This window comes from Centruroides sculpturatus, unplaced genomic scaffold (assembly GCF_000671375.1).
Source record: "Centruroides sculpturatus isolate CEXI.00-Female unplaced genomic scaffold, Cexi_2.0 scaffold1720, whole genome shotgun sequence".
Taxonomy (NCBI): Eukaryota; Metazoa; Arthropoda; class Arachnida; order Scorpiones; family Buthidae; genus Centruroides; species Centruroides sculpturatus.
In genome coordinates, this window is record NW_019385970.1 from 76705 (window position 1) to 90568 (window position 13864).

Consider the following 13864-nt stretch of genomic DNA (forward strand, 5'->3'; position numbering starts at 1 on the left):
CGACGTTTTTTAATCCGACATGCTCAGTAGTCCGACGCACCTCCCGTCAAGGTACCCGTCCCCGTTACGTGTCTGCTTGCACAGAAGCATGTCGCGATGTGAATTTCCCCATCCAATTCTTACTCGATGACACGCATTTCGTGTGTTTTATGTGAGCAGTTCTGTTCGAACAGTTGGAGAGTTGTAAGTTACTGCTAGCAAAACAATGCGAAATATGTAATTATTTTCGGTAATCCGGACACTTTTTGTAATCCGACACACCTTTGGTCCCATACCTGTCGGATTATCGAGAAACAACTGTAATTCATGAATACAGTGCACAGCGGTGTCAACTTCGTTTTCTGGAATAAAAGAATTCAGACGACATACTCGTCGCCTCTCCGGATGAAGTAACGTATCAACGACACCTTCCCGTTATCTTCAGCAGATAAAACAAGTATGGACTATGTATAAACTTCATTAAGTTTACTTTAGGTGCTACGTCCATGTAATTTCTAGAGAACAGTACATTATAACGCCAGGTCTAAGTTTCTACAATGGAAACTGGACTGTATTCGAAATTTTATTCAAGCAGAGATAGCTACTACACTGTGACGATTTCTTGGAATGTGATATTTGTAAAGGGCACGCAAAATGTTACCAGCCTGCAGCGCTCATAACCTTAAATTAGGGACTTTCAAGTTTATATTTTTACATACACATAATCGACTAAATATAAAAAAAATTAAATTTTTTCGCGCAGTTTTCGGTGCAATTCACAGATATTACAGTAAAAAGTTTTTTGTGTACTTTATATAATTGTTTTCAATTGAAAAACATAGTTATAACAAACTGCATTATGTCATATCTTTCCATTGTCATTATTTTAATTTACTACACGAGAGTATTGAAAGTATATTCAATACTATTGAAACTTTTAACGAAAAAAAACAATTTTATGTTAATAATGATAACTTTATGTACTTAAACATATTAGAAAAAAAGCTTATGACAAGAATGATTGTCATGTCTTGTAAATTTTGTCACATGTTTAGCTTCTCTTGAATGTTAACTTATCGATTGATATACAATGAATACTAATTGCTAAACAGAACAACGTTACCTAATGACGTCAAAAGATACCAGTGTAGCGTTATATTTTTGTGCGTACAAAAAAAAACGTCTGCCTGCTGTTACGGGGATAGTTGTGCAGTTCATTACATATTACACATAAGGCTCTAGTGCAATAATATTTCCTTAACAATATTTATTTATATCTCACGTAATCGTTATACTTTTCATTACAGACTTTCCACAGAAGTGAATTTTTCAAGGAAAGAAATCATAATTAATTTCTGATTGCTAAAATGTTTATTATAGATTGTGATGACTTTTCTTCTTTTACGACAGACATTATGGAATCCTTTGTTGTAAATATAAAACCGAGCGCAGAAAATTGCACGAATAATCGATCGATTTCGTGGAAAATTCTGTACCTAAACATGACAGTTTTAGGTTTAAACATACAAAACAACAAATTATGACTTCACAGTATCGTTGTTATAATTATACAAAAAGTGTATATTGCTTGGAATTCCTACGTAACAATTTATTATTTTAAGAACAGACATTCGATGGCAAAATTAATAAATTCGTCGCTTTATATATTGTTTTTAATTATAACACTAATTGCTTTCGATATATTTATAATTTATAAAGACTTTTATTTGCAATTTAAAAGAATTGTTTACTTTAAGAAATTCGAGACAATTAAATAACAAAAGCGTCATAATATTAATGGCTATAACCTGGATCCATGCTATTGTTTATTTTTGCTTCTTTTTCTTTGTTACTCTGTCAAACAAAAAAGAAATAATAATCGATGCATATAACGTAAGAAAACTTTTTGGAATTACAATCACTGGTGTTTCTAACAACACCGCAACATTTTTGTGTATTATTATTCGTTTCAATCTGCAAAGAATTAGAAATGGAATTTGTCGAAATGTTGCGTAAAATAAAGAATAACACACTTGAGGACTTCTGTAGAGAAATTTTCTGTCTCCCCAAGGAATTTATGAAAATCAAGACAATCGTAGAAATTTTTGAAGAATTTTATTCAAAATTATTGTTATTATGGACGATTGTCGCAGGAAGAAGTATTGTTTTGACTGTTTGTTGGTTTTTTGCCTCGTTATCTATTGTAGACACAAATTACAACATTGGGATTTTTGCGTTGAGTTCATTTTCGTTCTTTATATTTACGAATGTGTGTTTCGCTGCTTCTCGTGTTTCGGATGTAACGAGAAAAATCAGCAAAGCAGTCTATAAAAAAATCTCTTTCTTGTTATTGCTTTCGTGCAAGATCCTGCATACAAATTTTCTATGAGATGTGTTGAAGAAATCCCTCAATTCACGGGATGGAATATATTTGTTGTCGATCGTGCTTTGGTATTAACTATTATTAGACAAAAAATTTCTTACATAATCATAATAACCCAATATTAAGAATACTTTTCAGATATTACATCAATAATATTCGTAATTGTTAATATACTAAAATAAGAGCACTTAGGTAGTAAATTAAGAGCACTTAGGTAGCACTTAATATGACAATGAAACATGTAAAAATATTTTCTAGAAATAAAAATGTTAAATAATAATTATTGTTGTTTTTACTTTCATTTCTGTCAAGAAAAATAATTATCGTTAATGTTATTTTTAACTGAAGGCATTTTTTTACGAAAGTATGTGTACTTGGCCATGCGTTGCTGTGGCTCAAAATGTATCTATTATAAATGTATAACACTCTCCGCAGAGAAAAATTTTGAAAATTCCTTCTTAAAGTACATTCTCCTGACGTACTCTATTAAAACGCAATGTAAAAAGCAAAAACCCGCATCTAAAATAGAATAATGAAAGACCAGTTGTTTACGATAAGACTTAATTTTGTCCCTCTCCCCCGCGTAGGGATTTCGACATCTATATAATATAGAAACGCGCGTATTAGAATGCAACGTTCTGTCAAAATTTCAAAGAAATCGGTTAAGATCCTTTGGAGATTTAAGATTTTGAATAAACAAACACTTGCATTTTTATTTATATAAATTAATTTGAAAAATCAACCTGAACTTTTTAATAATATAAATCATAAACCAGAAACACGCGTGTGCAGGGTGAGTATAATTAAGCTGCTGATACTTGTATAATACATGGATTGTGGCGAGGCTTATTGAATGTCTTCATGATATCATGGGGAAGAAGTTACGCAAATAAGAAAACAGCTAAAGTTTCCGTTAACAATTGTTGCTGACATACATAAAATACACAAAGTTTATTTTGCAGAGCAATTTAGCAATAGATAAGGGAAGATTAAAATGTTTATAGTTTTTACGCATATTTTCTAAGATAGCTCACACATATTACTTAATCCTTCTTTTAGTTCGGAAAGAATTGTAATACTGTGTTTGAAAACTTGGCTTTTCAAGTGACCCCATAAACAGAAATAATAAAGGTTAAGATCTAGAGTTTTTCTTAACTTTCTGCTTTATGAAGTAGAAAGGAATGTACGTAAAAAATATTTAGTTGATAGATAGAACAATACTTGCTAAATGTAAACGTAGTAAATGTTAAATTGGTACAGTTATAGGTGGTAATTTTTAATATTTCTCTGTAGTGTGTTTTCTTGAAGCTTAAAATTATAATTTCTTGGGTAGTTATCTCTGATTCTACGGTTTCGATTTTATAATTTAACGGGGATCATCAGTAAAATAATTCTAGCGACTTGAAAATAAATTACATTTTATTTTATTGCTTTCGTTAAATCTTGATTACACAAATATGACATCCAGTTTACACAAATTATAAACAATTGCCAAAGTGTTTAAAACGCGTTGGTAATTTCCACTTTGCTGCGGGAGTGTTGACAGCAAATATATAATTTGCTCCTGTTAAAAATCGTATATATAAAACATACTTAAAAGAGAAAAATGTAAAAATAATTTTAAAACATCTGGAGAACTTTAAGTCATTCAAACAAATTCAAAAACTATTTGTTTTCGTTATTATTATATATGCTCATTTACAATAATTCAGTATAGGAGGAAATTACATGTACTCTACGTTATAATTTATATTTTTAATTAGAGTGCATTTATAAATAGTAACATCTATATGCACCCACAAAGTATGGATGCTCTGCTTACATTAAGTCCTGTTGTGCATAACGAAGTTATCGATATGATTGTAAGAAAAAAATAATGCGTGAAATGTGGTGTGCATTACAATTACGAAAAACGATTTTAACGAAAGTGGTGTATATAAATATATTATAATAGTTCATTATTAACAATACTAATTTAGTAGAAATTTTCCCTTGAATTAACGGAAAACCTACGTGACATAAACTATCCTTTAACTTTNATAATGGTTCAAAGTCTTCAGCGTCATCATTGGAGTTACGACAGAATAATGAAAAGCTGCAGATAGCCAGGATAAAATAAGAAAATGACCCCTTTACAATAAACTTTTTGGCTGCAATTTGAAAAAACTGTAGACTTATTAATTTCTAATGTCGTCTGTCCGTTTGTTCCTCTCTTTTTCGTTAATCTCGAGAAAGGAGTTAGATGAATGGAAGTCGAGATCAGATATACTGCCCTATTTTGATGCTCCATGTGAAGTCTTGCTTTTTCTTTTCGTCGATACCTTATACTACGTCGATACCTTTCTTTACTTCAATACCTTTTCACAATAAAGTACAAATTTATAAACGAAATATTCAGTTATGTAGATTGCGAAGAATGACTGATTGCTGGAATTAAAGAAAGACTACGAAAGAGTACTATCGAAGCGAACAAAGACTAAGAAAGGAGATTCCCCACGGCGGCCGTGATTCTGAACAGTCGTTAAATAGGTAAGATATTAGGTGAGGAGGGCTATACTTCGTTCCAGGAACTTCGTCTGTTTCCCCGTCCAATGAACGATCGCACAGTATTAAGGTAAAAAAATAAACAAAAAGAAATATTGTACGGGTTCTTTAATTCTTTGTAATCCAGGGCAATTTGTTACTTTTGCCCCCTTTGAGAAAATCTGAGTTATTATTACAAAAAGCAAAACCCTTGTGTTCGTATTGTAACGTAGCGTATTGTAACGTAGTGGTGTATATAAATATATTATAATAGTTCATTATTAACAATACTAATTTAGTAGAAATTTTCCCTTGAATTAACGGAAAACCTACGTGACATAAACTATCCTTTAACTTTTCTTCAGTAGTTGCTTGTGGTGAAGTAATAAAACAATAGCATATGTGAGTGGGATAATAAAACAATAGCATATGTGAGTGACACAAAATCCGATGCAGATAATCAGGCACATCAAAGACACGATGTTCAGATTGATTGCCCATAAAGACATGAATCTGATCGTCTGCACGTCACACCACACAGATAGCGACAATAACAGCGCAATGCAAATTAGGAATTAAAGAAATGAAAATACCAAATATTAACAAAGCAGTGATCCAAAACATCTGAAAACATTATCTGTCTGATAACGATTCCTTGCCCGACTATAGGTGCTATCTATGTATGGATTACAAAGGAAAATAGCGCTTCTTCGGCTATTTTCGATAAATCGTTTACTATTTTGAATTCGGTTACTCTATCCAAAACATTTTTCATTAGAAATAAGAAACGACTGACTACAATATCAGTGTAACTGTAGTTGAAGATAATGTCATTCTCAAATTGCTTGGCTCCTGTGAATTTCAAGAAGACGTTTCTAAGAGCATCCAAGAAATCTTGCTTCTGAGACAGATTTGTAGTATTGGAAAATTTTCCACATGATTTATTACTAGGTAGTGATTTTTGTGAACAAATGAAAGCAACCATCAACTTCAGAGACAACTTATTTATAGTGCCAATGGGAGAGAATTGTATTAGTCAAATTCAAACACCCCTCTTACATCATAGCAATGCAAAATTCCGTACTACCGAAGAAACATTTGTGAATGCTTTTACTGTGCGTGCTGTAAAAGTTCGCTGTCCAATTAAGCAGGGTAAAGTTGAAATAAAGCACGGAATGGGCGAGAATGATATCAATGTTTTATCAAATATTTGTGATGAGAGAAATAATGGAAGTATAATTCTCGTACTTAATAGCAATCCAACTCCTGTTTACTCCCAGCAGAATCAACTGTTGCCAAAGGGAAACCATGTGAAAAATATTCCTTTATAAACTTGTCTTTATCACCACAATCAGACAGCAATGCAACAGATTCAAATACTATACAGCCAAACGATGACCTGTTGAAGGAAAAAAATGTTAGCTTATTTCTTCATTCTTATCGAAAACTGAACATAGAATCATTTGCTTTTAATATCAGGAATGATTTATCTGAAGATTCTGTAAAACAAATAAAGGCAGTATTGAGAGACAACCTAGACGTATTTCCAAAAACAGTTTCAATCTTGTAGTATGAAACCTAAGATTCCATTAAATAGTAACGAAGCCTGATGTCAAGCCAATTAAGCAAAACGCTTACAGAATGTCTCCATACCAACGAGTAATTGTCAGAGATTTAATAGAGCAAATGCTTCAAGCCGGTATAATTAGGGCGTAAAAAGGCGCTGGTCTGCTCTTATAGCGCTAGTACCAAAGTAAGACGGGAAACATCAGTTATGTGTGGATTAACATCGTCTGACTAGTCTTACCGTCTCAGATACTTATCCCCTATCTCGTATAGATGATGCGTTAGAAATTTTGAGAGGAAACAAACTCTATTCGGTAATAGATTTAGCCTCTGGATTTTGGCAGATACCCATGGCTGAAAATGATATATGTAAGTCCACATTTATAATCCCAGATGGCATATATGAGTTTTTGAAGATGTCATTCGGTTTAAAAGGAGCCCCAGCAACATGTCAGAGGATAGTTGACCAGGTTTTAGGCGATCTAAAGTGGAAGGAGGCACTTACATATATCGACGATACTATAGCATTTTCCAAAGACTTCCCGTCACATTTGAAATTACTAAACAAACTGTTCGAAAGATTTAGAAATGCTCAATTGAAAGCTAAACCTGAAAAATACATATTTGCTGCAAATCATATCAAGTTTCTTGGATACATTGTTGAAGATGTAAGTTGTAAAACCGACCCAGAGAAAGTAAAGGCGATTACTGAAATGAAAGTACCCACTACGGTGAAAGAACTTCGATCGTTTTTAGGAATGTGTGAAAATTTTAGACGATTCATAAAGGATTTCTCGACTATTGCCACACCATTATTCCGTTTACTTAGAACCAATCAAAAATTCTTTTGGAGAAATATCGAACAAGAAAGTTTTGTACGATTAAAAAAAAGTCTATGTAACTCACCAGTTTTAAGTCATTTTGACCCAGAAAGTATGTGTTATATACACACAGATGCATGCGATGTAGGATTAGGAGCTACTCTGTTTCAAAAGGATAATGACTGAAGAGAGCATCCTGTATGCTACATCAGCCGAACGCTTAATAAAAATTAGTGTAATTATCTGACAACACAAAAGGAATGTTTAGCCATTAAATGGGCTATCGAGAAGCTACGTCCATACATCTTTGGCAAAAAGTATATAGTTGTAACTGATCACCACAGTTTGTGTTGGCTAATGCGCTTAACGACCATCTACACAGACGAATAGTCGTCTGTGTAGATGGTCGTTAAGCATTCAGTGTTACTACTTTGATGTAATATACAAGGTGCATCTCATAAATGTCCTGATTGTCTCAGCCAAATTCCAAACGGAGATAACATAGACCTGGAAAGCAAGGAGGACTACTCCTTATTTACTACTTCTGTGGATAATGTTGACATGTTAAAAGCACAAACAGAAGATGCATTTTGCCATGAAATAAAAAGTATTATTACAGGGAGCAGTAATAACGCTAACAATTCGAAACGAGTTCACACTACTAAGCGTTACTTCCTACATGAAGATATTCTTTATAAACATCTTTATCTTCCAACTGGTATAAAACAAGTTCTGGTTTTACCTAAAAATCTGCAGTTGGAGGTTGTTCAAGCTGCTCACTCTAGCAAATTTGGTGGACATTTTGCAGAAAACGTACGAAAAAATACATTCAAGATACTTTTGGCCAAAAATGTTTCGTATGATTTGTGATTACGTAAGAGCATGTCCATCCTGTCAATTAAGACTATGTCCTAATGGTCCTAAAGCAGGTATGCTGATGCCAGTACCAGTCCACGCGCCATTCGAAAGAGTTTCCCTAGATCTAGCTGACCCATGGCCTAAAGACAAGCTAGGACTTACTCACGCAATAGTTGCAGTGTGAGATTTCACGGGTTATGTGGAACTAGGTGTGCTCTGGAGCGAATGCTCCGAGAATGTGATATACTTCATAGAAAATTTCATCGTTTTAAGGCACGGTGGTCCTCGAGAAGTAAGGACTGACCGAGGCTCGCAATTTATCTCCAAAGCAACGCAAACTTTTTTGAAAATTAGGTGCATAGGCTCGAAGCATACTTCTGCTTATCATCCTCAATGAAACGGTCTTGCAGAAAGAACGATAAGAACAATTAAAAATATTTTAAATCATTTTTACAAAGCAAACCGTAAAAATAGGTCAGAATTGTTAAATTACGCAGCCTTCGCATATAATACTATGTATAGTGAGCCTAGAGGCTCACTATACATAGTATTATATATTTTATATTTTATTCTATTCTATATTTTACTATATTTTACTCTATTCTATTTGGTATATGGTAGAGACCCTCTATTACCCACTGATCTACATTTAAATAGAATCAATTTTGTAGATAACGACGAATTGGCTGATACAAATATTCCTGTCTGGGTTAGGCGTGCAGAGGCCGCTCGTGAAATTGTGCTAGGTTATATTGCTATCGCAAAGGACCTTTGTATGAACGAATACAATGAACGCCGACAATTTCGTGAATACTTTAAAGGACAGCTAGTATTACTGGCTATTCCCAAACAATTACAGAAGGGCAAACCCATAAAATATAAAGATCGCTTTAGAATTGTAAGCAAGCTGAACGATAACAACTATGAAATAGTGGCTATTGATTGTAAACCTCATAGTAGCCCTTGGCTTGATGTAGTCCATGAAGAGCGCTTGAATCCATTCTATACACAGAAGTTCATCATGAAGTCCCTGGATCAAAGCGAGGAAAAAGAATCATCGTTGACGCAAGAGAGAAGTGATTCTGACGAAGAACCAGAACCCGATGACACGCGAGATGCCGATTACATCACCGACGATCTCCCAGAAACTATGAAGAAGTACTATCTTCGTCCTCGTAAATCGTAACAACCATATCTTAAGGAGAATTGTTACGAGCCGAGACGTCTCGTCCAAAAGAGAAGAGTACTGTAATGGACACTTGGTACTGTACATGTGATTGGTCGAGTGGCCAGTGGCACGAAGCTATTGTTCGTGGGATTATGACTAAACGCCCCTAAGGCAGAAGACCCCCTAGCCGCGGAAACAGAAGTCGTTGCGAGAGTAATCCTGCGCGGTACGAGAGGAACCGCAGGGTTAGACACTTGGTGATTTGGTCACTTGTTGTTAGGATGTTGGCGAGTGCGAGAAGCAAGAAGAACGAACGTATACCCCAGAATAGATTTGAACCTTGGGGTGCGGACTCCCCACTTTAAACTTGTGCCAGGCTAAGATTCCCGTTAGCCGTAACACACAGCAGCTATTGTTGATGATACAGTAGGGATTCGTGTACCTGATTTAGATCGAGACCGCAGTGATGAAAAAAATATTTTAAGTGTCGTTGTTGCAGTTAAAGATAAAAACCTTTACAAATTGAGTACCAAACATGGCATATTAAATTTATTATATTCCAGAAACCAATTTACTGTTTGTAAAGAAAACTTCATTTCTGTTGGAGATGTACCGGGTGCAGAAATTTCGCTTAGAGAATGTGCAATAATGTCATCAATTTCTGAATGCCACAACTATAGTTACTGCTGCTGAAAAATTTGTTGAAAATCTAATAGATGCAAATGCCACCAAAAGAAAAAAATTATGTTATTCCAAATGTCATGAAAATATTAATTGCTCAAATAAATAAACTAAAAAACATTTAATTTTTTATATAATTTATACCAAAAATTGTTAATAATACTTTTCGTCAATAATAGTTTAATTAATATAGTTTATAGTACTTTGATATAATTTACAAGAAATAAATATTTCTAAATGAAATAAGTGGAGTTTTTTTAATCAAATTTAAAATACTGTATTAAACGCTGTACGATACGCACACGCAACTCAGCGTGCCGATTGGCTAGCGTATGTCAGATGATCACTCCTCAACTTATTATTATTACTTTGCCCGACTAGGTGATAGCAGTATTCATGATGACCGGTCAATTTGATAAATTAATCAATATTTATCACACTGTCCGCCCTATTTGGTCATTATTCATAATGCTCGGTCATTATGAATAATGCCCGATTAATCACTTTGTCCATAACATATATACTAGTAACTCGGGACGCCCCCTAGTGGGCGTTCTTTACAAATTTACATGAGGCACGGTTACTTTGACTTCTTTGTTCCTATCAATATGCTCTACAGCTCTGTTAAAGTCCGAATGGTTAGATTTACCCTCCGAATAAAGAGGTAGCGATCCCCCCCCCAAACCGTAGACCCCTGTACTGATAATAAAGTCAAAGGAACCATACCCCTACTCGCGACCCTTCGAGAGATATAAGCCCCTGAAATAATAAATTTCTATTACAAATATACTGAATTATTTATATTGTTATATTGACCAAATAATAATTTATTGGCCAAATGAATAATAAAAATTAAAATTGTCAATTTGAATGTTTGAAATATGGCACGCGATAGGCGCGCCTCTAGTGTCCGTTATCAAGCGGTTACGGGACATACACCCGTTGAATGGGTTATATATATTGATGGATGTAAGTGGGTGTTGCGGGCATGATTTTCATTCACTGTCTTCGAAGCTTAATTACTACCGTACTTTTTGTCTAAAATTTCTGAAATTTTACTGGATGTATTATGTATTGAAAATTTTGGTGCTATTAAATTTTGTGTGTTAAAGGTAAGAAGGATGAAAAAATAAAGAGGAATGTGTATATCTTCAGTAAAATAAAACTTAATGACAATATCACTCGTTATTAGCATATACAACTTTTAATAAAATATATCTCTACCGTCAAGATTAACGCATTTGCTATTTTATAATAATCATTAATATAACACTTTTTATAAGAAAATATCTTAACAAATGGAGCCATCAAATGTTGTCGGAAAATTTAAATAACTCGTAGCTGGATATTTATATTTAAATATTGAGAAAGTCTCCAATCGAAAAAGTATTATTTTCCTTTATTGGAAATAAACAAGAGAAAAATTTATTTATTCCATTGCATTTAAAATTATATGCTAGTATACTCCTAACTTAGCTTTTCCTAATCATATTTTATCACGGAAACTCGTTTCGAATTCGAGAAATATCTGTGTCGCTTCTTAGTCATAAATCATGTTTCACTTTACTTATTGTTTGTAAGAATTGTGTAAAATTTTTCTGTTTAAACACAGCGTTTTTATGAATATATTCATCTCGAGTAAAACGTTTACTTTATAAATTAAAATAATTCTGTACCGAAAGAATTGAACTTTTTTCAGTTGAAAAATAGAAATGCCATTTTTTTCAATATTAAGAGTATGAAGAAATTTCTTTATAATATTCACTATTGTTTACGTAGAAAACGATTTTTAATTAATATTTATTTTTTTTATTTTTTACAAAACATGTTAATTGTAAAATATTTCACTTTCGAAATCGTAAATAATGATTTATGTGAATTATTATCGTAAATTTACTATTTTAAAAATTTTCCGTTTGGACAAGTTTCAAGGTTTACATCTGCTCACAGAAAAAAGTTAGGAGAGTTGAGAAATTACAGTAGAGCCTCGATTATCCGACCCCTGATTAACCGACACCTCGGTTAACCGACCGTCCTAGTCGGCAAATTTCAAACGTCAGCTAGTGATGTGGCGCTACGATATTTGGCTATGTCTTGGCTACTTTAATATTATTTTTACGTGTTTTAGCTAGCAACACTCATTTCGACCATGAAAGGGAGCCAGTATTTAAACGAGGCTTAATTTTTTAATTTTTAACGATACAATAGCGACGATTGTTATTCTAAAAAATTTTTGTTAGGCTTAACATCGATGAAAATTCAACGCGAAGTGGGTTAATACCGATATACTAACATACTAATTACATGGGATATAATAATATACTACACTAATAATGGATTTTTTCATACTTTTCGGTTATCCGACTTTTCAATTATCCGACCAACCCCAGTTCCCAATTGGGTCGGATAATCGAGGATCTACTGTATTTTCATTGTTTAAACCGAATAATTATTTATTGACCTCTCTTAAATTAAATCCTGCCTTATAAATGATATTCATTAGATCTGTTTACAATAGAATAAAATTACAAAAACCTTATAAGAAACTTAGTTCGTTATAAGGGAATAAGTTGCACATGTTTTAATAATACCTAACAAAAAATACATCAATAAGATTTAAGAAGGGGCTTATTAGCTAATAATTTTTCAATATTCGGTAACAACAATTTAATTTTAATACACAAAGGTCGGCGGCCGGATGGCCGAGCGGTCGAGGTGGCAGCCTACCGCTCTGGGGTACCCGGGTTCGTATCCGAACGGGTCGAAAAATCCCAGGACCTTTTCGGGGTTGGTCCATTCACCACCCGGCAGTCCCATTATGGGCCTCGCCGACCCCGTAATGGACTTGTAAAAGGAGGCCCTCTTAGTTACAACAGGGCAGAAAGAGTTTAAAAAAAATTACACAAAAGTCGACTCAAAACTAATAAAACAATTGTAATAAACGCGTAGGTTAGGTATGAACAGCGGTGTAGAAGTAACTCAAGTCATGGTTCATTCCGCGTTCGACCAATCACGTGGCTGTCGGCATTATTGATAGCACGATATCGCGCATGGTGCCAGCCGATTGCTACTGTTGGTGGTCCACTATGTGGCTCGCAGGCCTGGGATGGGCAGCTTTGATCTAGGCTCATGTGTTTAGTAAGTTTTAAGTCTCGGAAACATATAATTATTATAACTTGCTTTTTAAAAACGGATTATTGCTCTATTATATATCATCTCGTAATAAATTATTAATTTCTTCTAATTTATATTTTATTGTAAGTAGACTGATAAAAGTAATTTATAAGGCACGATATAATTAAAGAAAAATATCATTAATAATAATAAATAATAAGAAAAAATTAAATAATTATTTGCTTTAAATTAAATAGTAAAAAAAATTTTCAACTCTCCCAACTTCCTTCTGTCAGCAAATGTAAACCTTGAAACTTGTCCAAACGGAAAACTTTTAAGATTATCGATAATAATTTACCTAAATCATTACTTAGAATTTTGAATTTTAAGTGTTTTACAACAATTAAACTTTTTTGTGAAGAATAATGGAATAAATTATTATGATATAATTACAGTAGAGCGTCGATTTTTCGAATCAATTGGCGACTGGGGTTGTCCGGATAACTGATATTTCGCATAACTGATTTACGTACGAAAAAATAGTTTAACGTATCCGATGTCGAAATTTTTCTCCGTTCCGTGTCGCTTCGCGTTGAATTTTCGTCGATGTTAAGCCTAACAAAGACTATTGTATCGTTAAAAATTATTTTTTTTATTTTGTACAAACAAAATAAATATATTGAAAAATATAAAAATAATACAAAATTATACTTCAGATGTTAATTTAGTATCAAAAACGTAAAATATTTGAGTAGCCCAAGACATAGCCAA